Source organism: Leopardus geoffroyi, chromosome E1 (assembly GCF_018350155.1).
Source record: "Leopardus geoffroyi isolate Oge1 chromosome E1, O.geoffroyi_Oge1_pat1.0, whole genome shotgun sequence".
In the NCBI taxonomy this organism is placed as follows: Eukaryota; Metazoa; Chordata; class Mammalia; order Carnivora; family Felidae; genus Leopardus; species Leopardus geoffroyi.
Window position 1 is genome coordinate 1,817,053 of NC_059330.1, and position 26,945 is coordinate 1,843,997.

The window sequence follows — 26,945 nt, forward strand, 5'->3', positions numbered from 1 at the left end:
TGGGTGCTGTAAATTAGGGACTCCGAGGATGCTCCCTCTTTTCTGCCCTTGCCGCACAATTCTTACAATTTATTTTTTTAAACCTATGCTGTATGAGTAGTGCTTCTTTTATTCCTTCTTAATACAGTGTAGTTTTGCTCTCTCGTTTTTGTCTAAAATAAACAAGCAAAGCTTTGTTTGAGATTTGCTGGTCTCACTGGTTTTATTTCAAAATGTTTTCTATGTGTTCTTGTTTCTGTGTTTCCGACGGGATTAATTTTTGGTATTTGCTCCCTCCTGCTCTATGTTGAAATTGTGTACTTCTTTTTTGACTCTAAAAAAAAAAAAAAAAAAAAAAATTGAAGGGTGCCTGGGTGGCTCAGTGGGTTGAGCATTGGATTCTTGATCTCAGCTCAGATCTTGATCTCAGGGTTGTGAGTTCAAAGCCCGCAGCCAGGCTCTATGCATGGAGCCTACTTAAAAAAGCGTTTTGAATCCTTAAACCATAGCTGAAGTGGCAGTCAGCTTCAAGTAAGAATGGCTCCAGTAGACAAGTGGCTTATTTTTCTTATATAAGGTGTAGGTGTTCGGCTGTCCAAGGCTGATGTCCTTTGTGGCTTTTGTCTTCATGATCACAAATGGTTTCTGAATCTCCAGGCATCTTGTCCACATCCCAGGCATCTAGAAAGAGTATGGGAGAAAGAGGTTTGTTCTCATTTCCTTTGGGGGGCATTGATTTTGTCAAGCAACTCTCTTCTGATAACTCGTGTCTCTTATTGGCAAAATCTTACTGCTGTGTAACGTGCAGAAAAGCACACAGATCATAAGTGCACAGGTCAGTGACTTATCACAGGGTGAACACACCCACGGGACTAGTCTTTTTTCAAGAAATAAGAAACTTCCAGCATCCCAAAAGTCCCCTCTTGGCATCTTCTCCAATCGCGTCTCCAAAGGTAACTGTTAGTTTGCTTTTAATACTATATATAGTCTTGTATTATTAGAAGCACACAGTATGTGTTCTTTTGGTCTGGCTGTTTTTTTGTTTTGTTTTGTTTTGTTTGTTTTTGTTTTGGCTCACCATTTGTGAGATTCACCTATGTTGCATTTAGCAATAATATATTTATTTTCATTACTGTGTAAGTTTTGCCTGGGTGTTATATATTTTACCAGTATTTTAAAATAACAAACTCTTGCTTTTTAAATATTCCCTGTTTTGAGTTTGCTTCTATTTTATTAATTTCTTCTCATTACTATTTGCTCATTTCTACTTTCGTTGAGTTTACTTGCTATTATTTTTCTAACTTCACGAGGTGATGCTCAAAAGACTGCTATGAGCCTGGGCTTTTTTTTTTTTTCTATTTTCATTTAATGTTCTAAGTCTTCCTTTAAACGTGGTTCTAATTGCAGGTTTTGATACATACTTTCATTTACATTTAGTTAAAATACTTTTCTAATTTTCATTTCATTTCTTTATAGACCCATGGTTTTTTGATGATTTTTTTGGGGGTATAATGCTTCATTTCCATGTATTGGAGATTTTCTAATTATATTATTTGATTTCAAACAAGACAATTGTGGTCAGAAAAGTTACTCAGCGTCGTTTAAAATCCTTGAAGTTTACTGCGGTTTACTTTATGCCCTTATTTGATCAATTATGGGAAATGTTCTACGTGCACTTGGATATAATGTGTTTTAGGTCAAATTGGTTAATTATATCATTCAGATTTTCTATAACCTCATGGATTTTCTGTCTACTTATTGCATCAGTTACTGAGATCGGTGTGATGTAATTTCTTTGTAAAACAGAGGACGTGTCTCTTTTTCATTATACTTATGCCAATTTTTGCATTACCTATTCTCAGACCATGTTGTTAGTTTGTACAAAGCAAATTTAGAATTACTACATCTTCTTTTTAAAACACTTTTAAATATTTATTTACTTTTGAGAGAGAGCGAGAGACAGAGTGTGAACGGGGGGAGGGACAGAGAGAGAGGGAGACACAGAATACGAGGCAGACTCCAGGCTCTGAGCCATCAGCACAGAGCCTGATGCGGGGCTCAAACCCACAAACTGTGAGATTGTGACCTGAGCCCAAGTTGTATTAAAGATAATAGCTTAACCGATTGAGCCACCCAGGTGCCCCTAGAATTACTACATCTTCCTGGTGGATCTTCAGATTAGGTCAGCCTTTTTACTGCTATTAATATTGTATTTTTCTGTATTTTTACTTTTGACATTTCCATATCTATAACCAGTCCCCTGTTGAAGATATTTGGGTTTCCTCTGAGTCCTCTGTGATTACACGGAGTGCTACAGTTGATAGTTTTATGCTTACGTCATTTCTCATTTTTGTCCAGTACTTAGGGGATACCTACAAGTGGGATTTGGTTTCAAAAGACAAATTCAAGGATGATTTTGCTACATATTGCCACATTCCCATTTTGCCTACACATCAACATGCATGAGGGCCAACAGAATGTTGCCAAGCTTTTGGATCTTTGCAAATCTGAGAGGAGAGAAATGATACCTTGGTGTAATTCTGATTCGCATTTCCCTTATTATGAGCAAGACTGAAAACCTTTTCCTATATCTAAAGGCTATTTAAATTTCTTTTTCTATAAACTCTCTGTGTATATCTTTCACTCATTTTTTTTTTTTCCTACAGGGTTACTGGTATTTTTTTCCTCAAATTTAAAAGCTCCGTATATATTAAAGATAATAGCCTGTTGTGGCAAAAGTTGTTAATTATTTCCCAGTTGACCGCTTGTCTTTTTACTTCATTTGTGGGGTTTTGCTGTGTAACAGCTTCGTTTGCTTATTTTGTTTTGTATTTACAAAGTCAAGTTCATCTTCTTTTTTTACAGCTGCTGAGTTTTATTCGTGGTTACAAAAGTGTTCCCACTGCTAGGTTGTGAAAGAATTCACCCACACTTTCTATTACCACTTATGGGGGCGGAGGGTGTTGGTTACTGGGTTGTTCTTTTTCTTTTTCACATGTAGTTACTTGACTCATTTCGAAATTTCCCTACTTTATGGTTTGAAGAATGGTTCCAATTTTACCTTTTTTCCATATGGTTATCCAAATGTCTCAAACATCACTTATTTAAAAGTCCTTTTCCACAAGGGTAGATGATATATATATATACAATCTGTAGAGATATATATATATATCTATATATATCTATATCTATATCTATATATATATATATATATATATATAATCTGTATATAGATATATATACATATATAATCTGTGTATATATATAATCTGTCTTATGCTTTTATATCTATTTCTATATTTGTACAATGTCCCATTGATTTATTTACTCGTGCGCCAACACAATCTTGACGATGGAGACTTTACAATGTATTTAGTATTTGGGCTATGACTATGGTCCACTGCACTCCTTTCTCAGAGATTTTCTGGGTATTTTTGCTACTTAGTTCTTCCAAAAACAAGGTTATGACCAGTCTTTTAGGTGTAGAACAAAATTAGCTGTACATATATTAGGACTGCATTACCTTTTAAAATTAACTTAAGGAGAATTAACATGGCATTGAATCTTTCCGTTCATAAACGTGACCTGTCTTTCCACTTGGTCAAGCCTGACTTTTGTCTTTGCAAAGTATTTTGTAATTTTCTCACGTTGGTTTTGTAAATTTCTCGTTCGGTTTATCCCTAGTAATTTTTCTTTCTTTATTGGTATTGTAAGTGTGGTCTCCCATTGTTTTTCTTTTCCTACTAGGTGTTGTTTTCTATATGAAGGCTTCTGATTTCTGTGTTTAATATCATATTTGGCTACTTTGCTAAATTTCCATTTCATGTTTTGTTTTCCATTTACTTTTCCCCCCAGATATGTATGATATAATCTGCAAATAAAGATAAATTTACTTCTTCCTATCTTTAAATTTCTGTCACCCCTCTCCACCTGCCATGCTGGCTAATATCTCCAACACACTGTTAAATTACAATGAAGATAATGGACCATTGTGGCTTCTCTATAACTAGTGGGAATGCCTCTGTTTTTTCCCCAGTAAGAAAGATGTTGGCTTTATGGGGCGCCTGGGTGGCGCAGTCGGTTAAGCGTCCGACTTCAGCCAGGTCACGATCTCACGGTCCGTGAGTTTGAGCCCCGCGTCGCGCTCTGGGCTGATGGCTCAGAGCCTGGAGCCTGTTTCCGATTCTGTGTCTCCCTCTCTCTCTGCCCCTCCCCCGTTCATGCTCTGTCTCTCTCTGTCCCCAAAATAAATAAACGTTGAAAAAAAAAATTTTTTTAAAAAAAAAAGAAAAAAAAAAAAGAAAGATGTTGGCTTTATATATATATTTTTTCCATGTTAAAGAAGTATCAACTCCTATGTGACTGATTTTTATTTTTATTTTTTGTTTTATGTATGTATGTATTTATGCATTATGTATGCATGTGTGTGTGTGTGTGTGTGCGTGTGTGTGTGTGTGTGTGCGTGTGAGCAAAAAGGTGTTTTTATTAAAGCTCAGGGACAGGACCTGTAAGCAGAAAGAGCTGCCCCAGGACTGTGAGGAGTAGCCGATTATATAGTTGTTAGTCCGGGTCAGGGATAGCGTAAGTCTGAAGAATTGTGCGTATTTAAAAAGCAAGGTCTCCAGGACCTTGGGAGGCTAGCTATGGTTAAGATAAGGTTGCTTTTTTGATTTTTAAGTCTGCTTTAACCTACCAGATTCTCAAAGAGGCATGCCTAAATTCTCCCACAGAGATTAAGGATTTACCCATTGATCCTTCCAGTTTTGTTAGTTTTTGCCTTGTATATTTTGACTGTTGAGCCTATACAAGTTTATCATTGTTATATTATTTGGGTGATGGTTCTTCCGGGCATTACACGGTGTCTTTTTTTTTTTTATCCTTATTAGTGCTATCTTGCCTTCTACTTTGCATGATATTAAAATTGTTATAACAGGGGCACCTGGATGGCTCAGTCGGTTGAGCATCTGACTTCGGCTCAGGTCGTGATTTTGTGGTTCACGAGTTGGAGCTCCGTGTCGGGCTCTGTGCTGACAGCTCAGAGCCTGGAGCCTGCTTCAGTTTCTGTGTCTCCCTCTCTCTCTCTGCCCCTCCCCTGCTCGCGCTGTCTCTCAAAAAATAAAAAAATAAAAATAAAACGTTAAAATGGTTATACCACACACTTTTGGGTCAGTGTTTACAGGACATATCTTTTGCCATCCTTTTTTTTTTTTTTTTTTTTTTTTTTTCCAGCACTGCAGTGCAGTGTCGTTCCAGAAGTCTCTTCCAAATAGCATATACATAGATTTTATTTTTATCATCCAATGGGACATCTCTAACTTTTTGCAGGTAATTTTGTATGTATTGGAAAAATTGATACATTTAGACTTATTTCTCCATCTTCTAATGAGTATAATGCTTTGCCACCTTTTATTTGCTTTTTATTGTTTTCTGCTTAATTTGCCATGTTTTTAGAGTACCTTCCCCCCCCCCCCACTTTTTTCCTGAATTAGAAACCATCAGTTGCATTTCTCTTTGTTCATGTGTTTACATTGACTTTTTAAAAAGTTTTATTTATTTATTTTGAGAGAGATCATGTGCGTGCATGCAGAAACATGTGTGCAAGCAGGGGAAGAGCAGACACAGAGAGAGAGAGACAGAGAGACAGAGGGAGAATCCCAAGCAGGCTCCGTGCTATGACAGCAGAGCCCTACACAGGGCTCTATCTCATGGCCCTGAGATCATGACCTGAGCTGAAAGCAAGAGTTGGACACTTAACTGCCTGAGCCACCCGGGCGCCCCTACACTGACATTTTTCATCAAAAATCGAACTGTAAGTTTTCCTATAAAACTAAGAGCATTCAAAATAGATATAAATTCTCTCAGCAAACCAGAAAACAACTTTTTACTAAGTCGGAAGTTTTAAGTCCCAAGCCTGTTAAAATATGGAAAAAATGGTTATTATGATTGTTTCCTTCCAATCAATAGTTAATCAAATCCTTTAAGTGAATAAATTAATTACACTGGACAACATATGTATATCTTTTGGTGCTCCTGGCATTTCATGCACTCTCTCTCTCTCTCTCTCTCTTGAAAAAAAGCCTCCTTTCTTACTGAAATGTCTTTTCCTCTTCTCCATCTTATATATGTCCCTTAAAACTCACCAGAGGACTGTCTCCTTCCCCTGGGTCCTAACTGCCCTCACTTCCAACCTCATGTAATACGCTGTTTCACTGGCTGTCTCTGCATGGTTCGCCCCCTCGGACAACAAGCTCCCAGAGGAGGGGTTCAGGGGATGCTCGCCGCTGTGTTCCCGTTACCAAACATTCATTCGTGCATTCAGAAAGCCATTCAACAGACAGCAATTAACTGTGCACAGGGGACAGTGCACAGGGGACAGTGCAAAGCAGGGGGCCGCGGGGTGCTCTTCTCCAGTTCCCGGAGGCACTTCACGAAGCGGGGATGGTCGAGGACCAAGCGTATCACGTTTCCCGACCTTTCCTCTCTCCTAAGCGTCCCGCATTCGGGAGCTGATGCCGTCATCTACCCAGGTGTCCCAGCTGAGAAGCGGGGGTCGTACTGGAGCAGTCCGCCCCCCCCCTCCTTCTCCTCTGCCTCCCCCTCGTCGTGCTCTCCTCTCTCCCCCTAAGACCACCGGCTGAGTCAGAAAGTCGTGCTGGTTCCACTTCCTTAGCATCTCCGTCACACTGCCCCGCCCGTATCTCTGCTGCCCTTCTTTCTGTGAGCTCGCCGGCATTGCGGGGTCTCCTCGGGGGCCTCCCGTTTTCTTTGCAACCACACCCCTCGTCCCCTCCCGGCCCAGGCTCACGAATTCCCGTGAAGTTTCACCAGCTCAGGGCAACCCTTGCTGCCTCTTTGCCTGCGACGCCCGCCCTCTCCCTGGCTCTCCTCCGTCCCCGCCAACCTACCAGGAGGCTGCTCCGATATCCAGACTCAGAAGCCTTTCTGCTCCCCTGCTCTATGCCCCTCGGTGCCGTAAGCAGAGCTATTTCTTCACACACACACCGCCGCGTGTACTTTTTGGTTCTTGTGTCCCCCACTACACTAGTCCCCTCTACGGGGCAACATGTCTGTATCCCCAGAGCCTGGAGGCTGCTTCAGAGTCTGCGTCTCCCTCTCTATCTGCCCCTGCCCTGCCCATACTCTGTCTCTCTCAAAAATAAACATTAAAGAAAAAATTTTTTTAAGAACAGTATGCTTAGTTTGGTCTGTCTCACATGCATTCATTTCGCTTGTTTGTGCATAAAGGAATTCTAAAAGAATATACAAGAAACGAATATCATGGTCTCCAGGAAGGGGTGTGTGTGTGGGGGGGGGGGGCGGGAATTAAAACAACAGTGACGGGAAGAAGAGTTTTCATTCCACACCCTGCTACTCATCCTAAACATTGAAGGGGAACTAGTACATTTCTAAATCCTTGGAGATGGCATGCATTGGTACCATAATATGGGAGCGGTGTGTCTGTCAGTATCTAGAAACATAATAAATATACACGACCTTTTCCCCCACTAATGCTCCTCCTGGAAATTTACTTCCCAGAAAAAATTTACTTTATTTGCAAAATGATTTTTTTTTTAACCACGAAAAAGAATTCCTCCTAAATGTAAAAGTCGTAATGGTTGGACCAATCGTTATACTCTACTGAATGGAACAGACAAATGACAACAACAGGTGTGGAACCCACGCTTCCCGATATCATCCTCCCATCCAAGACTCTGGGGCTGGGGCAGAGGAAATGCAAGATGGGCCCGGAGCATCTCATAGTGGGAGAAGACAAGAAGTGCTCAAAAACTAAAAACAAGTAAGAGGCTGGGGCATGTCCCGGGGAACACGGGAGCCAACCTTGAAGAGGCCACCAATGGCCAGAGCTACGACAATTTCGGCAACAAAGTAAACGACGAAGGGTTAGATGGTAACCCGAAGTGTAAGATAAGAATACTTACTGACATAAATAAGTGATTCCGTAAAGACATAGCTGAGGAGAAGAAACAAACGTTGCTTACAGGACGCCGAATAATTTATGAAGAGACTACCCTCTCCACGGAAAGGAGCATATTTCCTTCACCTCTTTTTGAGTATGGGCTGGACCTAGTGACTGATGTCCACAGGACAGAGTCAGGAAAGGGGAAATAGTAACCTTACAGTGGAGAAACCTGGCTAGGGCTGCCTTACCCGAGTGACCAAGGGCACATCACCAGTAATATCACACGGACATCACGTATCCTCTGATATGATGGGGTGAGAAGGGTACATCACCTCTGTGGTGGTCTTTCCAAAAACATATAACCCCATTCTAATCATGAGGACATATCAGACAAACCCACTTTAAGAGACATTCTACAAATACTTCAAACCAGGGCTCCCTCAAACTCTCAAGGTCACGACAAATAAGGAACCGCTAAGAAGCTGTCACAGGGACTAGGAGTCATAACAAGAACATTCGACGTGGCTGTCCCGGGCTGGATCGTGAATTTACAAAGGATATAAATGGGAAAAACTGGTAAAAATCCGCACAAATTCTGGAGCTTGGCTAATCGTAAGGTACCAACGGCCATTTCTCGGTTCTGACACGCGGACAGCGATGTAAGAAGATACAATGTTGGGAACACGTCGGGTGGGGGGCGTGCGCAAACTCTCTCGACTGCCTCTGCAAATTCTCTGCAATCAAAATACATTCCGCACTGCAAAGTTTATCAAGAAAACTCTTGGTGACGCGGAAAAAGCTTACGATGCAATATTAAATGGAAGGGGATGACGGAGACGTATCTGCCCCGGGGGAAAGGGAAGAGAAATGGAAAGACAAGAGAAAGTGGAAGTTGGCTCCCTCCTGCCCGTCCCACCTGCTCTCGGCCCCACACTTCCAACTTTGCTGACACAGCCATCCAAACACTCCTAGGAGTGTCTGCCCTTTCCCGTCCTGCCAGCCACCCCCCCTCCACACACACACACCCCTCCGCCATGATTGAGCTTTGTCACCACCCCTGTTGGTATGGCTCCTTCCCTTTGTGCTGAATTCTCTCTGCCTCTGGGTATTCTTCACCCAAGCCACTTTGACTTTGCTCTAGGACAGGTCACGCCCTCCTTCCTAAGAGCTGGACAACACGGCTTGGCCCCTGCCTGCTTGCCAGCAGAAACGAAGGCTTTAACTTGATTTGGTTTTCCTTGCAAACTTCTATGGCTGCTGTGTTCAAAGGCTTGCGAAGCAGCACAACAGGTGCGAATACAATGGCCCAGGGCCGTGTAGGTCCGCTAAGGGCTGGATGCCCATGGGGTGGATCCCTTTCCCACCCTCCCACTTCCCAAGGCCTGTGCACCTGCATAAGTCAGTCCCAGGCTGGTCGCCTTGAGCCCCGGGAATCCCAAAATGAGACCATGAGGAGGCAGCAGTGAGACCAAGGCCCATCAGATCATCAGCTCGTTGGGGGGGGGGGGGGGGGGGGGGGGGCGGGGGGTAGATTCCTGGATCTCCGTGCACCTGCGTGTGGAGAGGAACACCGTGCCTTGGGCCAGGATCCCTCTTTACCCTTCTTTCAAAGTCCCTGACGGCAGATCAGGTCTCCCCGAACGTGCCAGCTCACTGGTTCCCTCCCCAGCAAGCGCTGTCCTGAAAAGTCTATGTCTCACTTCTCCTTGTGAAACTTTCTCCAGCTCTAGAGATGCAGGATGTAGGAGAGACAGGATAGAAGATGGAGGGGACATTCCCGACCCCAGACATCAAGGCCATACCGGCAGTGTGGGTAAGCAAACTGGCACAACCAGACAAGGGGATGTTGTTTAGTGCTAAACCTGAACAATGTCATGAAGGCATGAGAAGACATGAAGAACCTTACCTGCGTGTTACTAAGAGAGAGAAGCCAGTCTCCAGGCTATGCACCGAAGGACGCCACCCATACGGCATTCTGGGGAAGGCGACGCTCTGGAGAAATGAAAACATCAGTGGGTGCCCGGGGCTGGGGGGCGCAGGGACGAACGAGTAGCACACAGACGACTCCCAGGGCAGTGAAAATACTCTGCGTGCTACCATGATGGTGGACACATGTCATTACACATTTGCTCACACCCACAGAACGTACTATACCAAGAGTGAGCCGGAATGTGATTCGCGGGCTTTGGCACCAGCTGGGGACGCTCATAGGCCAGGCCCAGCACTCAGGTCCTGGACTCTGCCTCTCCTTCTGGACCGGTTTGCTCAAATTTTCCTGATGCGTCAGGAGGATGTCATTAGAGCGGGGTAACTTCCATGAAATCTCTCTCAAAAAGTAGATGTGGTCCTAGTGAGACACTCACTCGGGATCAAAGTTGGGAGGAGGTAAAGGCAATAGAACAATGAATGAATCAAGAGATCTCGGCCAGGAACCACACCAGCACCTTCCAAACCTTCCAGCCTACGGACTGCGCAGCCCGGATCACGTTCTCCCCGTCTGTCCTCGGAGAAGGAAACCCCCAGGGGCCAGGACGCTTCTTCAACACACATTCTTTGCTCGGTGTGGGCGGGAAAGACAATCAGGTGTAACTCTGACGGGATACTTTCCTCTACATTCGTAAACTCGTAACAACGTTAGATGCGCACTACGAGAGGTCATCATAAGTAATTCGTGGTAAAATGTCAACTTGTTTCACTCGCTGACCCGTATGCTTCCCTTCAGGCAACATTATTACCGATCTTATCCTTCCTGCACACAGCACCTTGGGCGTCCAGTGAATACACTCGAGAGCGGTGATTAGACCACGGCTAAACTCAGGCCTCGGCGGGTAGTAGCAGGTTGGAGTCAAAAGCCTGTTGCAATGACCCGTGGATGGTCATTGCAACAGTCAAGCATCTAGCAAAGTGTCTTTTGATTCTTCCAGACTCTTTGCACCAGACTGCACTGGATTAGATGAAAGGCAGAAGCAGGCTTGTCTTGGCTTCTTACTTGCCAAGTGAATTTTCTCTGCCAGGCTCTTCTGTGAGAACTGCTTGTTGACTGGTCCAGCCCGGCCCTACCTGACGAACCCTGTGATTTTATTTACTTATTTTTTGCTCTTCTCATTTCCAATAGTTCATTTGATTTCCAATGGCTCCTGTCTCTTCGTTCATGCAGTTTCATTTTTATTTTTTTATTAAAAAAATTTTTTTAATGTTTATTTTTGAGGGAGAGAGAATGTGAGTGGGGGAGGAGCAGAGAGAGAGGGAGACAGAATCCGAAGTAGGCTCCAGGCTCTGAGCTGTCAGCACAGAGCACGACGTGGGGCTCGAACTCACGGACTGCGAGATCATGACCTGAGCCGAAGTCGGACGCTCAACCGACTGAGCCACCCAGGTGCTCCATGCAATTTTATCTTATTTTAGCCTTGGGGCCTATTTAATCTTTCCACTGCCGTTTCTTGTGCCTTTCTACTCATTTTCTCATGTGTCGAACCCACAACTTAGCTATTTTACTATCCCTATGAATCCTTCCACCTCTCAGTTAATACATCTTCCAAAACCCCTCAGGTTATTTGATTAAGTACTAAAACATGGAAACACGCCTCCAATACTTACAAACGATCGCACAAGTCACCCGTTAAATGTAAATACACCCATATGAGCCAGCGAGGTTTTCTCCTCGTCGCTACAGACTTGTTCCTTTGTGGGCCCAGGGGGTTGTGGGGAAATCTCCCTCCACAATTGAGCCATTTGCCCCTTTTGGGGTTCCAGCACCAGCTTTTTCAAATTATTAAAGTGTATTATGAACTACATCACATAAACAGAAGAGTATAAGCATTTTGTATAAATCTCACAAGAGAAATTTCTTGTTACTCTTCTAGATCTTATACTCTCTTATTTATTTATGTTTATTTAAAAAATTTTTTTTAACGTTTATTTTATTTTTGAGACAGAGAGAGACAGAGCATGAACGGGGGAGGGGCAGAGAGAGAGGGAGACACAGAATCGGAAGCAGGCTCCAGGCTCCGAGCCATCAGCCCAGAGCCCGACGCGGGGCTCGAACTCACGGACCGCGAGATTGTGACCTGAGCTGAGGTCGGACGCTTAACCAACTGAGCCACCCAGGCGCCCCTGTTTATTTTTGAGAGAGAGAGACAGAGCACGAGCGGGGGAGGGGCAGAGAGAGAGGGAGACGCAGAATCCGAAGCAGGCTCCAGGCTCTGAGCTGTCCGCACAGAGCTCGAACCCAGGAACCAGGAGATCATGACCTGAGCCGAAGCCAGATGCTTAACCGACTGAGCCACCCAGGGGTCCCTGAATTTTTTTTAATGTTTATTTATTTTTGAGAGAGAGAGAGAGAGAGCGAACACCTGCGAGCAGGGAAGAGGCAGAGCGAGAGAGGGAGAGAGAGAATCCGAAGCAGGCTCCTTGCTGTCAGTGCAGAGCTGGACTCGAGGCTCAAACTCACGGACCACGAGATCTTGACCTGAGCCAAGTTCGACGCCCAACCAACTGAGCCACCCAGCCACCCCGAATTATCATTTTTTATTTAAAAGACTTGGGGAGTCAGGCAGAGAAAGACAAATACTGCTTGCTATCACTTATGTGTGAAATTAAAAAAAATATTTTTTTTAAAAGTCAAATTCACAGAAACAGAGGACAATGGTGGATGCCAGAGGCTGGGGGTTGGGACAAGAGGGGACAGGTCGGTAAAGGGTACACGCTTTTGGTTATAACATGAGTAAGGGCTGAAGACCTGACAGAGAACGTGGTGACTAGAGTTGACGATATTGAATTGTGTCACTGAAATCTGCTAAGAGAGTAGAACTCAAGTGTTTGTACTAAGAACGAATAAATAAATAAAGGTAAGTATGTGAGGTGATGGATGTGTTCATCAACCCAATTGCAGAAAATCTTTCACAGTGTGTGTATATAAAATCATCACGGGTGCTTTAAATATATCACAATTATGCGGCTCCTGGGGGGCTCGCCCAGTTAAGGGTCCGACTCTTGGTTTTGGCTCAGGTCATGATCTCATGGTTTCATGAGTTCAAGCCCCACATCAGGCTCTGTGCTGGCGGCATGGAGCCTGCTTGGGATCCTCTCTCCCTCTCTCTCTCTCTGCCCCTCCCCCACTCGCACTGTCTCTCTCTCTCTCTCTCTCCCTCTCTCAAATAAAATTTTAAGAAATTTAAATATATCCTAATTTTATTTGTTAATTATACCTCAGTAAAACTGGAGAAAAAGATTCAGGGACCAAGTGATTTCTTGGGGGTTAGCGGCTTCCGTATTTTCTGACGGATCTTGTTACGCACAACGTGTTGACCGTTCTCGTTCACTTGTTTCCCAAATGTGGCATGCTGGCAATTTTTTTCTCCATGCCCAAACAATCCATTTCCATCGTAGAAAATGTAGGTTAGTTGGGGTAAACACAAAAAGAAGAAGAAATACTATAAAATTCATCCAAAATTCTACCACCCAAAGACATTGCCTTTGCCTACACAGGAAGGGGGCTACTGTGCTCACTCCTCCTTCTAAAGGACTCTCCCCTCTTGGGGCCCCTACTGCTAATGCTGCCGTAGCTGATTCGATGCAACCCCATTCCACACGTCACTCAGATTAGACCAAGGATGAGCACCCTATCGGCATTAGTCAGGGTTTAGTCAGGAAAACAGACACGACCCTGGGCCCTCCGCTCCAAATAAAGAAAATTGGTTACGCAGGAAGTGGAAAAGCTGAGCGGCCAACCACAGGATGGTGAGGTTAGAAGCAGCCGGAAGACACTGCCTCCCCAGGGCTGAAGGGGCAGCATGAGAGGGGGGTTTTATCGGAGCACAGAAGTTGGGGCCAGCCAGGAGCCAGAACCAAGGAGGAGGATGTCCAGGGAGCCTGAAACGCACGGGAGGGTCTGTTTGGAGGGAGCAGGAGACTCACAGGAGTAGACACAGAGACCTCACAGGAACACAGAAATAGGAGAAAGATTCCAGTCTTTCCCTTTCTCCTACTCTCCAGTCATCCGCCATTGCCTTCTCTTGGCCAAACTCACCCACAGGTCTCAGGACTAAGGAACCTGGGATAGGACGGGGCAGGGGAGTGGGGAAAGGGACAGTGGGAGTGAGCACAGATAGACGATGATGCGGCAACTGTCAAAAGTAGCCAGTCAACTGGCTGGCCACACATCACCTGTTCCTACCACAGAGAGTTAAGCTGGATCTAGCCATGAGGAAATAATTATGCAAATCCAAAGTCGAAAGACGCTGTGCAAACAACTGGCCTAGGCTTTCCAAAAAAGTCAACGTCATAAAAGATGAAAGACAGCCAGGAAACTTGTCTAAATAAAAGTACATTGAGGAGACACGTGTGGAGACATAATTTCTACGTGTCATCATAGTTTCAATAAGGGATTAAAAAATCATACATAAAAGACATTACTGGGGCAACCGCGGAAACATGAATGTGGGTAGTACATTAGGTTACGATCGTATGTAACTGTTAAATCTCGTGAGTGTGATCATTTGACTGTGGTTATGTAAGAGAATGCCTTGTTCTTAGGAGATATACGCTAAAATATTCCAGGGTAAAATGTCATGATGTCTCCCACCAACTCCACACACATACTCATAGAAAGAGAAAGTACCATCAAGCAAATGTGGCAAATGTTAAGATGGGTGAAACCAGGTGCAGGGCGTATAGCCATTCAGTGTATTATTCTTGCCACTATTCTGAAGACTTAATGTTTTTCAAACTAAAACTTGAGGACAAAAATAGGTTGGCCTCTGACGTTGGACCACTCACATGGAACAAAAAGATGAACCGAACCAAGCAGTTCTTAGGCATTTGCGCCCCAAAACACAAAAAGTATTTGCTAGTTAGCAGGAAAGTTGGAGGTGACAGGAAATCATGAGTGAAGTTAAGGCAATAGCAAATGAAAATTATACGCGATCCAAAATTCTGGGGTAGGGGAAAAGATACGGCAAATTGTTTGCAAAAACAGCTGCCAAGTACTCTTCCCATCTATGGGAGAACATGCCGCTTCTCCCATCAAGAGGTGAAATCTGTTTCTCCCCCTCACCAAATGGACTTGCTTAGAACAAAATGCAGTGGCGGTGACATGGTGCCAGTTCTAGACCTAGTGCTTAAGGGGCCTGACAGCTCCTGATCTGCCTCTCTTGGAGCCCTGAGCCACCATGTAAAGGAGCCTTGCTGCAAAGATTGGCCTGGCCAACCCCTAGCTCTTCTGGACACCTTAGCTGAGGAGCCAGACATGTGAGTGAAGCTATCCACCTCCTCCAGCCCCAGTCACGCTGGCCCATCAACACTTCATGGAGCAGAGATGAGCCATTCCTGCCAATCCCTTCTCCAATTACAGCATCATGAGCCAATAAATAAATGGTGATTGTCGTTTTAAACCAATGAATTTTGGGGAGGTTTACTATACGGCCAATAGGAAACGCAGCAGACAGAGACCCAGAGATGCCTCTAGGGAGAGTCAAAACCTGCCTGAGTTTTATCGTTCCAGTCCATTCCACATGTTGGCTCAAGACAACCCCTTTCCTTTCTTGAGTTGAATTGAACAAGTCTGTTCCTTGCAACAAAGAGGCCAGATGCAAATGTTTTTCCCTGTCCTTTCATTTTCCAACGATTCTGGATGAACATCTCTTATTTCTGCTTTCCACGTCCCTTTCCCCTTTTAGTGAGTAACAGCACCTGATTTTTAAATGGTTTGTTGTGACATGCACCATGCAAATAGAAGAGGAAGTAAAATCACTTGTGCCATTTAAATATAATGATAGGCTAGACAGTCCTCGGGCCAGTTGGAGATACAAAGAATGGCCAGTCCTTCCAGAGCTCTGTTTACTCCTCCTCAAATAGTAGTCTCTTCTCTACCCCCGGCAGTAACCACTGTGATGGCTTTCGTGTTGACCATTCCCGTTTGCCCTCTTTAGCTTTCCACCTACACACGCATCCCTAAATATTGCTAAGTTTTGAAAATCGGAGCAGCGAGCTGCAATCTGGGACTATAAGGAGAGGCTAAAACCACCACTGCTGGAAGAAGGCTGGGGGGAGAAGCTAAACTGAACAGTCTCCAGGCCGTTGTCTGACTTCGGCTTCCCTGAGCATTTACAAAAGCCTTTGATGGGAAAATCACTGAGTAAGGGATGAGTAACCTTGGGCATCAGGCTCAGCACAGCTGAGACGTGTGGCAGCACCATGGCATGGACCAGGTTTTAGGTATTTGGCCAGAGGGAGAGGCCGTTCTGTCTTTTCTGGTTGCCACGACTTCCCCTCCAGCATTTCTAGATGATATATGCAGCGCGTCAGGCAGCGGGGCATGCGGGAATGAGTAGGAACGTCACCAACATGTGGTCAAAATAAGGTGAGCACGGAGAAAACCTCGGGCTGGACTCTCTGGGCATCTCACCCCTGGTTTAAGGTTAGCGTGAAGGTAACAGGGTAATAATGGCGGCAGCCCTGGCTAGGTCTTTGCAGTCACGGTGCTTCAATCTGAACCGTTTCCTTCTGCATCTAGTGCATGGCTGTCCCCTGGACTCTCCCATCACCCTCACCCTGAGGATCCCCTCCACCTCTCCTCTGGGTCAGATTCCTTTGTGAGCAGTCCCATGCCTTCCTCTTTCTTGGCTTCTCTTAAAGCCAAATGTGATTGCTCATCCTTTATATATGATTTTTATGTTTCTCTCCCTTCTCTCTCTCTCTCTCTTTCTCTCTCTCTCTGATTTTAAGATCTCTTTGTCCGGTGTTTCAAAATTTCATGATGATGTGTCTTGGTGGGTCTCTTTTCGTCCTTTTTTATGGGCATTTGAAAGACCCTTTCAATCTGGAACCTCAAGTCCTTCAGTTCCGGTAAATGCTTCTTTATTGTTTTACTGATGGCTGCCTCCCCTAAATGTTCTCTGTTCTCTCTTTCTAGAACTCGATTATTCAGATATTGAACCTCCCAGGCTTATCTTTTCTCTATTTTCCATCCCTTTGTCTTCTTCAGGAGTTTCCTCAAATTGATCTTCCAACTCTTAGAGTACCTTTTTCGGTCTGTGCTCCTGCTTTAACCTTTAAGGGCTCTTTTTTAATTCTCTTGAAGGTATGATTACATCATCCCTCTTATAACAAGAGTGCAACATATTTTTTTGCCTTTATGAGTGTATTAGTGATGGTTTTATAGAGTTTTCATAGGCCTGTATTCTGTGGGGTTCTTTTGTTTTTGTTTGTTTTTGTTTGTTTTTGTTTTGGGCTCTGTCTCCAATGTCAGAAGGAGCATCTGATGCTTCTTGGGGGGAACCGCCTAATCCCACAGTCTCAATCCCCATGAGTGGGTTCACCACTTGCGAATTCTTTCGTTTTGTATAATATAGTTAACCTGCCTGAACTTTAGTTTCTTCATCTGTAAAATGAGAATAGAATCCATTTCAGTCGGGTTGTCAAGAGGAGTGACTGAAATCAAATCAAGGACACGGGCTGTGAATCTTTTTCAGATGTGGGGGGACAAAACTGCCCAGGGTGACACATCTACCATAGAACTCGAACTCCGACTCCTCAGGCGACATGTAATTAGTACTCGATAAATTTTAGCTGCTATCATTATTACATAGTTCACGTGTGCCCCACACACCATCTCTCAGCTGAAGAGAAGGCTACGTGGCCCAGGCCTGGCCAAAGAGACTCAGCACTGGGATTTGGGCTGGAATGATTTGGAAGGAAAGACTCTCCTTTCTTTCCCCCCTAGGTTATTCGGTTAGTCAAACACGATCCCAGAGCTGCTGGTAGGCCCTCTGTGATGGTTAATTTTACATGTCAACTTGACTGTGCCACAAGATGTGCTGGTTAAACATAATTTCTGGGTGTGTCTGCGAGGGTGTTTCCAGAAGAGATCAGCATTTGAATGGGCGGATTGAGCAAAGCAGATGGTCCTCCCCAGTGCGGATGGACCTCACCCAATCTGCTGAGGGCCTGAACAGAACAAAACAAGTGGAGGAAGGTTGAATTCACTCTGCCCGACTACTTAGGCTGGCACATTCATCTTCTGACCTCAGCACTCCTGGGTCTCGGCCCTTCAGACCCAGCCCAGAACCTACACACTCGGCTCTCTGGCTCTGAGGCCTTTCAACTACACCCCTGGGCTCGCTCTCCCGAGTCTCCCTGCCTCTATCTCCCTGGAGGACTCTAACACACCTTGTTTGACCACACTTATGGAAAGTGGATCTGAAAGTAAAACCAACATAAAATAAAGCTGAACTAAGAGACGGACGCACATTCCTGGCGATGCCCCGTGAGCACATGGGTCCGACTTGCCTGAAGGTATTGTCATGCTCCCTGACTTTCTAGGATTACGAATCAATACATTCCCCTTCTTTCTCTTAAGCCACTTTGAGTTGAGTTTTTGCAACAGAAAGAAGCCCTTGTAATACAAAAAAAAAAAAAAAAAAAAAAAAAAAATTGGGAACATACTGTTTTAAACCTATGATTTCATTTAACATATCATTATCATATTTTCCTGTTATTCTTCAGCATAATTATATGTCTGAGATTCTAATTTCTCCTATCAAGCCCGTATTAGTGGGCAGATAAACTGTTATCAATTTTTCAATACTATAAACAAGAATGAAATGAGTATCTTCATAGCCAGATTTCTTAATGTCTTGTGTGAGACAGTAAGACTTTTGCCACACACAGTAAAAGCGAGAGGTGATGCCAATTGAGTCGCGCGTCAGAAACATAGGAGAGTGCCTATTTCCTCTACCACTGCTTGCAATGGCCAGTATCTTTCTTAAAATCTTTGCCAACTTCATCACATACACACAAAAGTGTGTCTCATTTTACTTTGTATTTCTTTACTGAGTCATCTACCATGCATAGATTTTTTCAGTATCGTGCTGGATTCTGTTAACACTTTATTTAGGAATCCCGCATCTGTATTCTGAAGCTGGTTCTTCTGGTAATCCTGTTTTCTCGGGTTTACCAGGCATTACTCTAACTTCGTAAAATAAACTAAGAAATGTAGAGGTTTGAAGATGGACCACTCTGAGTCTGAGTTCCATGATTAGATGGTCAATTTAATCTTCCTAAACCGAAAGAGAGCTACCCATTGGGAAGGGAGCCAATTAAGCTCCACAGAATCTGGAAAGGCTTAGCCCTTGGAGAGTCAAGAGATCACAAAAGCTGTGGTGAGACACGAGGCTAACATGAGGGGGTGCTTGTAAGTGTGGTACTAAGGGATCAGACCACCCAGTGCCTTCCTATCCCACATACACAGGCTAGCGTCCTTTCCCACTTCAAGATGAGAGGCTTACTTTTTGAAGAAGTGAGATACTCTGGGCTTGGGGTGACCAGGTAGGGTAGAGGGAGTGGGGTGACTTGTGGGACTTGAAGGGGTTCAGGACAAGTTCCCCCAAAGGTGCCACTTTGGCATGTTGACTATTTTGAGCTGAAGCCAATGGAGACTCTGTGGGCTCAAGAGAAGCTTTAGCACCTCCCTTAACTACCTAGAAGAATCTCAATTGGGGGTCTTTCCCAGAATAAGAGTTATCACCAGAGATAAATTTTATCTGAATGGCTCATCCAATGGCAGAGAAGATATCTTGATTATCTTGGCATATGTACCCCATTTTACACATCTTTGAACCTCTTGTACGTGTGGGGTTCCCATACGTAGGAAATTAAATTTGATTTCCTCCAGTTCATCTGTCTTATGTCAATGTAATTCTTAGACCAGCTGGAAGAACCTTCGAAGGGTATGGGAAAAATTTTCCCCTCCAACAGCCTGAGAACCGGGAGATCGAGTGACACTTAATGCTGAATGATGGGGACCCCAGTCCTTCCCCAATCTGCTCCTATTTGCAAGTAGTTCACGCTTCCAAAGCAGGAGATAGGGCACTTCTCATCTGCAGAATTAAACTATTCCAGAGAAAAGGCCTCCTTGCTCTAATTAACACTTGGAGGTACACCCAAAGACAGAGCCCTTTCGCCTTCCAGTTTCCCTGTGAGAGGCCCACACAGCTGGAAACCTCGCCTACGTATTCAGAGTTTCCAGTCGGCTTCGTAAGGCCAAGGAACACAAAACATTCGAAAGAACCACTAAAATGAAAGAGAACAAAACAACAAAAACAAATGAAAGAATTTTTATTCTTTAATCATAACATTTTTATTATATATCGCATACATTATTAAATAACATACATTTACTAAAATTTTTATAGTTAACTTGTTCTTTTAACTTCACTATAATTTAAGTTACTACAGTATAACACATCAATGGGGCGCCTGGGTGGCGCAGTTGGTTAAGCGTCCGACTTCAGCCAGGTCACGATCTCGCGGTCCGTGAGTTCGAGCCCCGCGTCAGGCTCTGGGCTGATGGCTCAGAGCCTGGAGCTTGTTTCCGATTCTGTGTCTCCCACTCTCTCTCTGTCCCTCCCCCGTTCATGCTCTGTCTCTCTCTGTCCCCAAAATAAATAAACGTTAAAAAAAAATTAAAAAAAAAAAAAAAAAAAGAAAAGAGTGCACTGAAATAATTGGGGGAGGCGGGGGATGCAGAATAAACCCTTTAAGATACGCTTCTCGACAGAGGTGAATACTTGGGTCCCTCTTCTGACGTTCCTCGATGAGAAGGGAGCTTAATTCCTGAAAGGTTCCGGGTCTCAGGGGCGACGGGATGCCGTATCTCGCTGGTGATTATGGGAAGAATAAAATGAGAATGCTCGACGCGACCTCTCCGTTCATTTTCTTCTTGGGAGCCAGTCTGCCTGCGGAGACCACGAGTACTCGGCCACTGCCCTCCGAGCCTCCAGCCGTGACGGAGAGGGGCGGAGAGGGCCGTGTTCTGATTACTTTGGGTTCACTGCACACCAAGTTAACTCAAAACGTAAAGCCTTCGATCGTACATTTGATTTTGCTCACAGACTCTGTGGGTCTGGAATTCAGGTGGGGACACGGCAGAAAAGGCCCGTCTCCGCTCCGTGACCTCTGGGACCTCAGCTGGGAAGGCTCCGCGGCTGGAAGACCCAACCGTTAGAGGCTGGACTCACACGACGGTGCCTTCGCTCCCACGTCTGGCATTCGGCGACAGCCGTCTGCCGGGACTTTTGCTGGAGTTATTGACCGCAGCACCTCCGCACGGCCTCTCCCTACGGCCTGGGCTCAGACCTCTTACCCTGCAGCTCAGGGCTCCAGAAACGAGTGTTCGGCAAAGGGGGAAGCCGCGGCATCTTTTCCGACCTGGCCCCGGAATTCGCACATCGTTTCCATCCCGCTCTACTGCTCACACGCGGCGTTACAAACCCACCCGGGCTTCAGGTGAGGGGGAGACGCGAGCCCAGCCTTTCAACGGACGGAGCGTCAAAGGATTTGCGGACGCGTGCTGAAACCACCCGAGGGCACAATCTTCAAGCCCCTAAGATCTGATGCAAGGGACGAGACATCAAGAAACAGAGCAGTAAAACTGCAGTCAGGCTTACCCCAGCTTAACTCCAGGCAACCGTGGGCTGCAGTGGAGGGGAACTCAGCCGTCTCCCAAGGGAAAAACAAAGGGGGGGGGGGGGCAGACTGTCCCAGCACCCCTCCCCCATCCTTCTGACACTCTCTTCTCGGCCCCCAAGAGGTAGTCCCAGCTTCTTTTAGGACTTTGCCCAAACCAAGGAAACCTCTCTTCCTGAGTTGTACCTGCTCGGGGACAAAAAGGGACAGTCGCCAGTCAAGGCTCCTTTCTCTAACATTCTTCCCTTTATCACCGAGCCAAATCAGAGCTGAGAGATATTCAAACGAGACAGCCACTATCCGCGTGAGTTTTGACCTTCCCCAACCAAGATAACTCTCTTGTTTTCAACCTTCAGGTATTCTGGACGTTCCCCTTTCTTGAAGATTGCTCTTTGGCTCAGGAGGAATGACAGACAGCGGTGATGGCCACCGGACTCCACTCCAAGTGTGAACTGTAACTGTCCTCTCACTGGAGACACCGGGGCAGGTTCGAGGGCAACTCCCTCTTCTTCTTAAATAGCAGCGATAAAGTAGCTTAGCCACACGGGACTTATAGTCAAAGAGAGTTCCAGTAGGAGTCCTGCCCACAGAGAAGGTCCTCTGCGGCGGCCACGTTTCTTTTCTGCAACAAGGGCAGGACGCGGTGGCTTCTGGCCTCCTATGTACAGTCGGTCATCTCTCCATTTTAATCTCCAGGAGGGAAGAAAGAATTTTATGACTAACGTCAAGCAGTCTTCAGGGCTCACGAGGAAGGAAACCGTGTTCTCAGAAAGTCACGAGGTGGGACTATCCTGAGTCCCGGTAACAGAAGCCCGCGGAAAGCACCTTACATTTTAAGGGAAGACTCACTGCCAGGGCCCTGGCGTTTCTCACGGAGCCCAAGGGCAGGCTCGGAAGAGGCTGGGCCTGGGACACAGGAAGGCCCCTTCACGTCCTCAGCCTGAGCCGGCGTCTCAGCCTTCCTTCCCAATTCCTGGAAATGACTGGCCAAACGTCAGCCAGGTGCTCGTCTCTGGACCAGCCAACTGCAGCCGGGACGGAGCATGAACCTGGCTCCTCTCCTGGCCCACCTGTGTGGGTGAAGAGGCAGGGAGATGTCCAGAAACCCGGCGAGGAGGTCAAGGCAACAGGTGATTCCTTTGGGTGACTCTGCCCCCAAGCCCCACAAAAATAAAACTTAGAGAAGGAAAAGTAAAAAAAAAAGTGGGGGAATGGGCAGACTTCTTGATGTGGACACTCCCCCTGGGGTGGGTGACGCCGGGTCACGCTCTAGGCGCGACCAGCATCCTATTTCTCTGTCTGGCAACCGGGCGCAGCCAGCGCCCCCAGGATTCTGTCTGAGGTCGTCTTCTCCTGGCACAGCCGTCCTTGCCGAGGCCTGTCTTTCCCCATGCCTTCCAACACCACCTGAGTGGGCAGCGGGCACCCGTCTAGCAGGATGAAGGCTTGGAAGCCACCACCTGGGAATCCCTTCTCGAGAACGGATCCAGCCCCAAGCATCCTGGGTGATTCAGATCGAATGGCTTTGGAGTGGTAAATGAGGGGTGCCTGGGTCGCTCGGTCGGTTAGACATCTGATCTCGGCTCGGGGCATGATCTCACGGTTCGTGGGTTCGAGCCCCGCATCGGGCTCTGCGCGGACAACTCGGAGCCTGGAGCCCGCTTCGGATTCTGTGCCTCCCTGTCTCTCTCTGCCCCTCCCTCACTCGCACTCTGTCTCTCTCTCAAAAATAAAAACGAACATTAAGGAAACTTAGAGTGGTAAACGGACTGGGTGCAGGTTGCGGCGGGCGAAGGAGGTCCAGTCGGGCGCCTGCAGCCGGACCCTAGGCAGCTCCAACTGGGTGAGGACTGTGGGGTGCAGAGAAGACGAAGGACTCAGGAGACCTTTAACAGATAAGATTAGCAGGGCTTCACGAAGGCACCAGGCAAGAGTAACTTCCGGATTCTGGCTTGCACAACTGAATGTCCGATGGGCGGGATCCACACAGTAGGACGCTGGAATATCATGAGCTCGGGTTGGACGTGGTGAGGGTGAGGTGCTTAATACTGGAGTTGATAGACAGCAGGCAGTTGCGTGCAGGCGTCCTCGGGGGAGAGGCTGGGCTGCAGGTGTACGTGTGACCTACCCCCCCCCCCCCCCCCCAGCCTGTGCACTGCTCTTCCCCGACCGGAACTTGTGTCACAGCCTCTTGACCGTGCGAAACTCCTGCCAAACTCCAATGGCCTCCTCCAATCCGCTGGCCCGGCCACTGTAGGGAATGTTCCGAAATGGCACTCCCCAGGTTGAAACCTTTCATTGATTTCATGATGGAATTTCCCAGCAAGGCACACATACTGTGTTCCCCTGGCTACATCGGACTATGGACACATCAGAGGGTCAGATAATAAATAGCGTGTCGCTGGCATAAATGGGCAGGACTCAGTAGCACACAATCCTAAAATCTCTATTTTTAAAAAAAAATTTTTGGATCTTTATTTATTTTTGAGAGAGAGAGAGAGCAGGGGAGGAGCAGAGAGAGAGGGAGACACAGAATCCGAAGCAGGCTCTAGGCTCCGAGCTTTCAGCACAGAGCCCGAGGTGGGGCTCGAACCCACGAACTGTGAGATCATGACTTGAGCTGAAGTCAATGCTTAACCGACTGAGCCACCCAGGAGCCCCTTAAAATCTCTATTTTTAATTCTCCACTGTCCTCAAACCTGTGTGAGATCTCCCTTCTGTATGTCTGAATTATATTACAATCTGCAGCTTTCTTATAAATTTTTACTGAAATTGAAGATGCATAAAGAAAAGTGCGTATATGTGTATACGCTCAGTGAATTTGCACAAACTGAAGAGATCTGCAGAATTAGCCTCTAAGATCTTATAGCTTCCTGTGTCACTTTGGCTGTCAGAACAATGATAATTTTAGATATTAAAAGGTCCAGTCTAAGGGCGCCTGGGTGACTTGGTCGGTTTATCATCTGACTTCAGCTCAGGTCACGATCTCATGGTTTGTGAGTTCGAGCCCCACATCAGGCTCTGTGCTGACGGCTCAGAGCCTGGAGACTGCTACGGATTCTATGTCTCCCTCTCTCTCTCTGCCCCTCCCCTGTTTGTTCTCTGTCTCTGTCTCTCACTCTCTCAAAAATAAGTCAACGTAAAAAAAAATTTTTTTAAAGGTCAAGTGTAATCTGTGATCAAATGCCCATTTTTTTTCATCCAATTCAAAGCTCTTTCCCTCCCCCCCCCCCCCAACTGAGGCCTGACTTAGACTCAGAAACATGGCAAAGGGGAAAATGCAGGGAGTGGTCTGTGTCTTTATACAGTTTCTTCCATGTCTCCCCCCGTCCCTCTCCCAGAAGCAGATGAGCCAGGGGATGACAGAGAAAAGAGCAAGGCTCGGGCAGGCACCCCTCTGCGTGCCCCCAATCCCCAGACAGCATCGCTCGAAGTGGCCCAGAAGCTTCCACCGTGCTTCCTCCGCACCCCGTGAACAGCATGGCACAGGCTCATTTCTGCTTCTCAAGCAGAGTGCAGCTGGGAAGGGAAGGAGAGGCTGGAGCCTCCGTCTGGAGACGCACCCCAGGTCTCTACAGATGATTCAATACCACCAACGCTTAGCTACACGGGGCCACCACCGCCTTTTTTGTTAAATTTTTTTTTAACATTTATTCATTTTTGAGAGTGAGAGAGACAGAGCATGAGCAGGGGAGGGGCAGAGAGAGAAGGAGACACAGAATCGGAAGCAGGCTCCAGGCTCCGAGCCATCAGCACAGCGCCCGACACGGGGCTCGAACTCACAGACCGCGAGATCAGGACCTGAGCCGAAGTCGGACGTTCAACCGACTGAGCCACCCAGGTGACACGGGGCCACCACCTCCTTAAAGAAATGACTGCACAGTCTCTTCCTGGTTGATCCTTCCCTTCTGTTAAATGTATATCAGAACAGAATAAAATCGATACGTGCAAAAGAAACGACAGAACTAGAAAATCACCACTTTGTAATCCCTAATGAAGTTATAGCTCTAGCTGGTGGCCACGAACAGCTCGGAAAGTCACCAGGTGAGGGGCCGACGGGGCGCGCTCCGACGAAGGGATCCCGCTGAGACATGAACCCAGCGATGAATTTCAGCACCGCCAGAAGTGATTCAACCAAATACTACGTTCCTTCTGATGTGATGCGATAGGAAACCCACAGCACTGTCTGTAAGGATTCTCATCAAAAGAGACAAAAAGAAAGCTGGACCCAAATCGAATCAAACCTCTAGATCTCCTACCAGCTTACAGGAAGCAGGGGAAAGACAGAAACATGCTAAGCCACATTGCGAGAACGCGGTCGGTCAAACCCAGCGGGTGAGATAGTCTACAGAGCAAGTGACTCAATTTTCCAACAAATACAATGGCACAGAAGGTGTGACTTAAGAGGGACAGTGCTGCAGAGTTTTTGGTGGGGTGGGGGTGGGGTGAATAAATTGCTCTGTGTCCCGATTGAGGTACGAGTTACATGAATCTACACAAAGGTTAACACAGAATCGTAGGGGCGCCTGGGTGGCTCAGTCGGTTGAGCGTCTGACTCTTGATTTCGGCTCAGGTCATGATCCCAGGGTTGTGGGTTCAAGCCTGCTTGGGATTCTCTCTCTCCCTCACTCTCTGCCCTTCCCCTGCTCGCACTCTAAATAAATAAATAAATAGTTTAGAAAATGATTTAAAAAATAGAATTGTACACAAATAAGTGAGTTTTACCATACGATAATTTAAAAATACAAAAACTTCCAGGGACATGAGAGGTTACAAGGGTCTATGGAGACCAGCTAGAGGTGAGGAGGAGAGACAGGTCAACCAAATACTACGGCGGCCCTTGCCCGAACCTGGATTCAAAGAAACCAGCCTTTAAAAAGACATTTTTAAAACACTGGGAGAAAAGTGGGTGCGCACTGGCCGTGAGAGAGTATGGCGCTATCTCATAGCACGACGTCAGAAATGATGGTGTGATGATAACATGGCAGCTGCTTTCTAAAATCCTCATCAGTAAGAGAGACACAGGAAACTATTTACAGGGGAAATGATATGGTGTCTGGGATGTGCCTGAAAATACTCAGAAAAAAATACCTGTGATATAGTCAATGGATAGTGGATGACAGAGTTAAGAGAGGGGTTTTGTCTCTCTCTTTGCTCCGTGCCCTCGAGATCTGGGAATCCACAGAGCGGACACTCAGCCAACATTAGGGGAACGGAGAGACGGCCCAGCAGACACGGTCACTCACGTCACTGCCTGTCCCCCACGGTGCCACCACGCATATCTTTCCTGACACTTCTCCTCTTAGCTCTTCTGATATATACGCTCTCCCACTGCTTGTGGGTCAACCCAAGTCTAAAGTCATGTTCAGATAGAAGAAAAAAGAAAACCCTCACCATCTTCGTTGGTATCATCCCCTCCCAAAGTTCAATGAGCAGGTTCAACACGGGTCGTGCCTTTTCTTGTATGGCTTTCACTACACGTAGGAGTTCATGGTAATGTGGCCCCTGCCTTCCCTTCCAACGGCACCCCCATGGCACCCTCGGACCGTCTTCCCCCCTGAATCCTACACTCCGGCCCCAC

At 46.2% G+C, this 26,945-nt stretch overlaps 1 long non-coding RNA gene across 1 annotated transcript in view; it reads right to left on the reverse strand.

Annotated features, from left to right (window-relative positions):
- Positions 1–463: 463 nt before the first annotated feature.
- Positions 464–26,945, reverse strand: part of LOC123604285 — a 60,227-nt gene continuing 33,745 nt past the window's right edge. The window contains exon 3 of the long non-coding RNA XR_006715281.1: positions 464–660. This is a non-coding gene — a long non-coding RNA (uncharacterized LOC123604285). The remainder of the gene's footprint in view (positions 661–26,945) is intronic.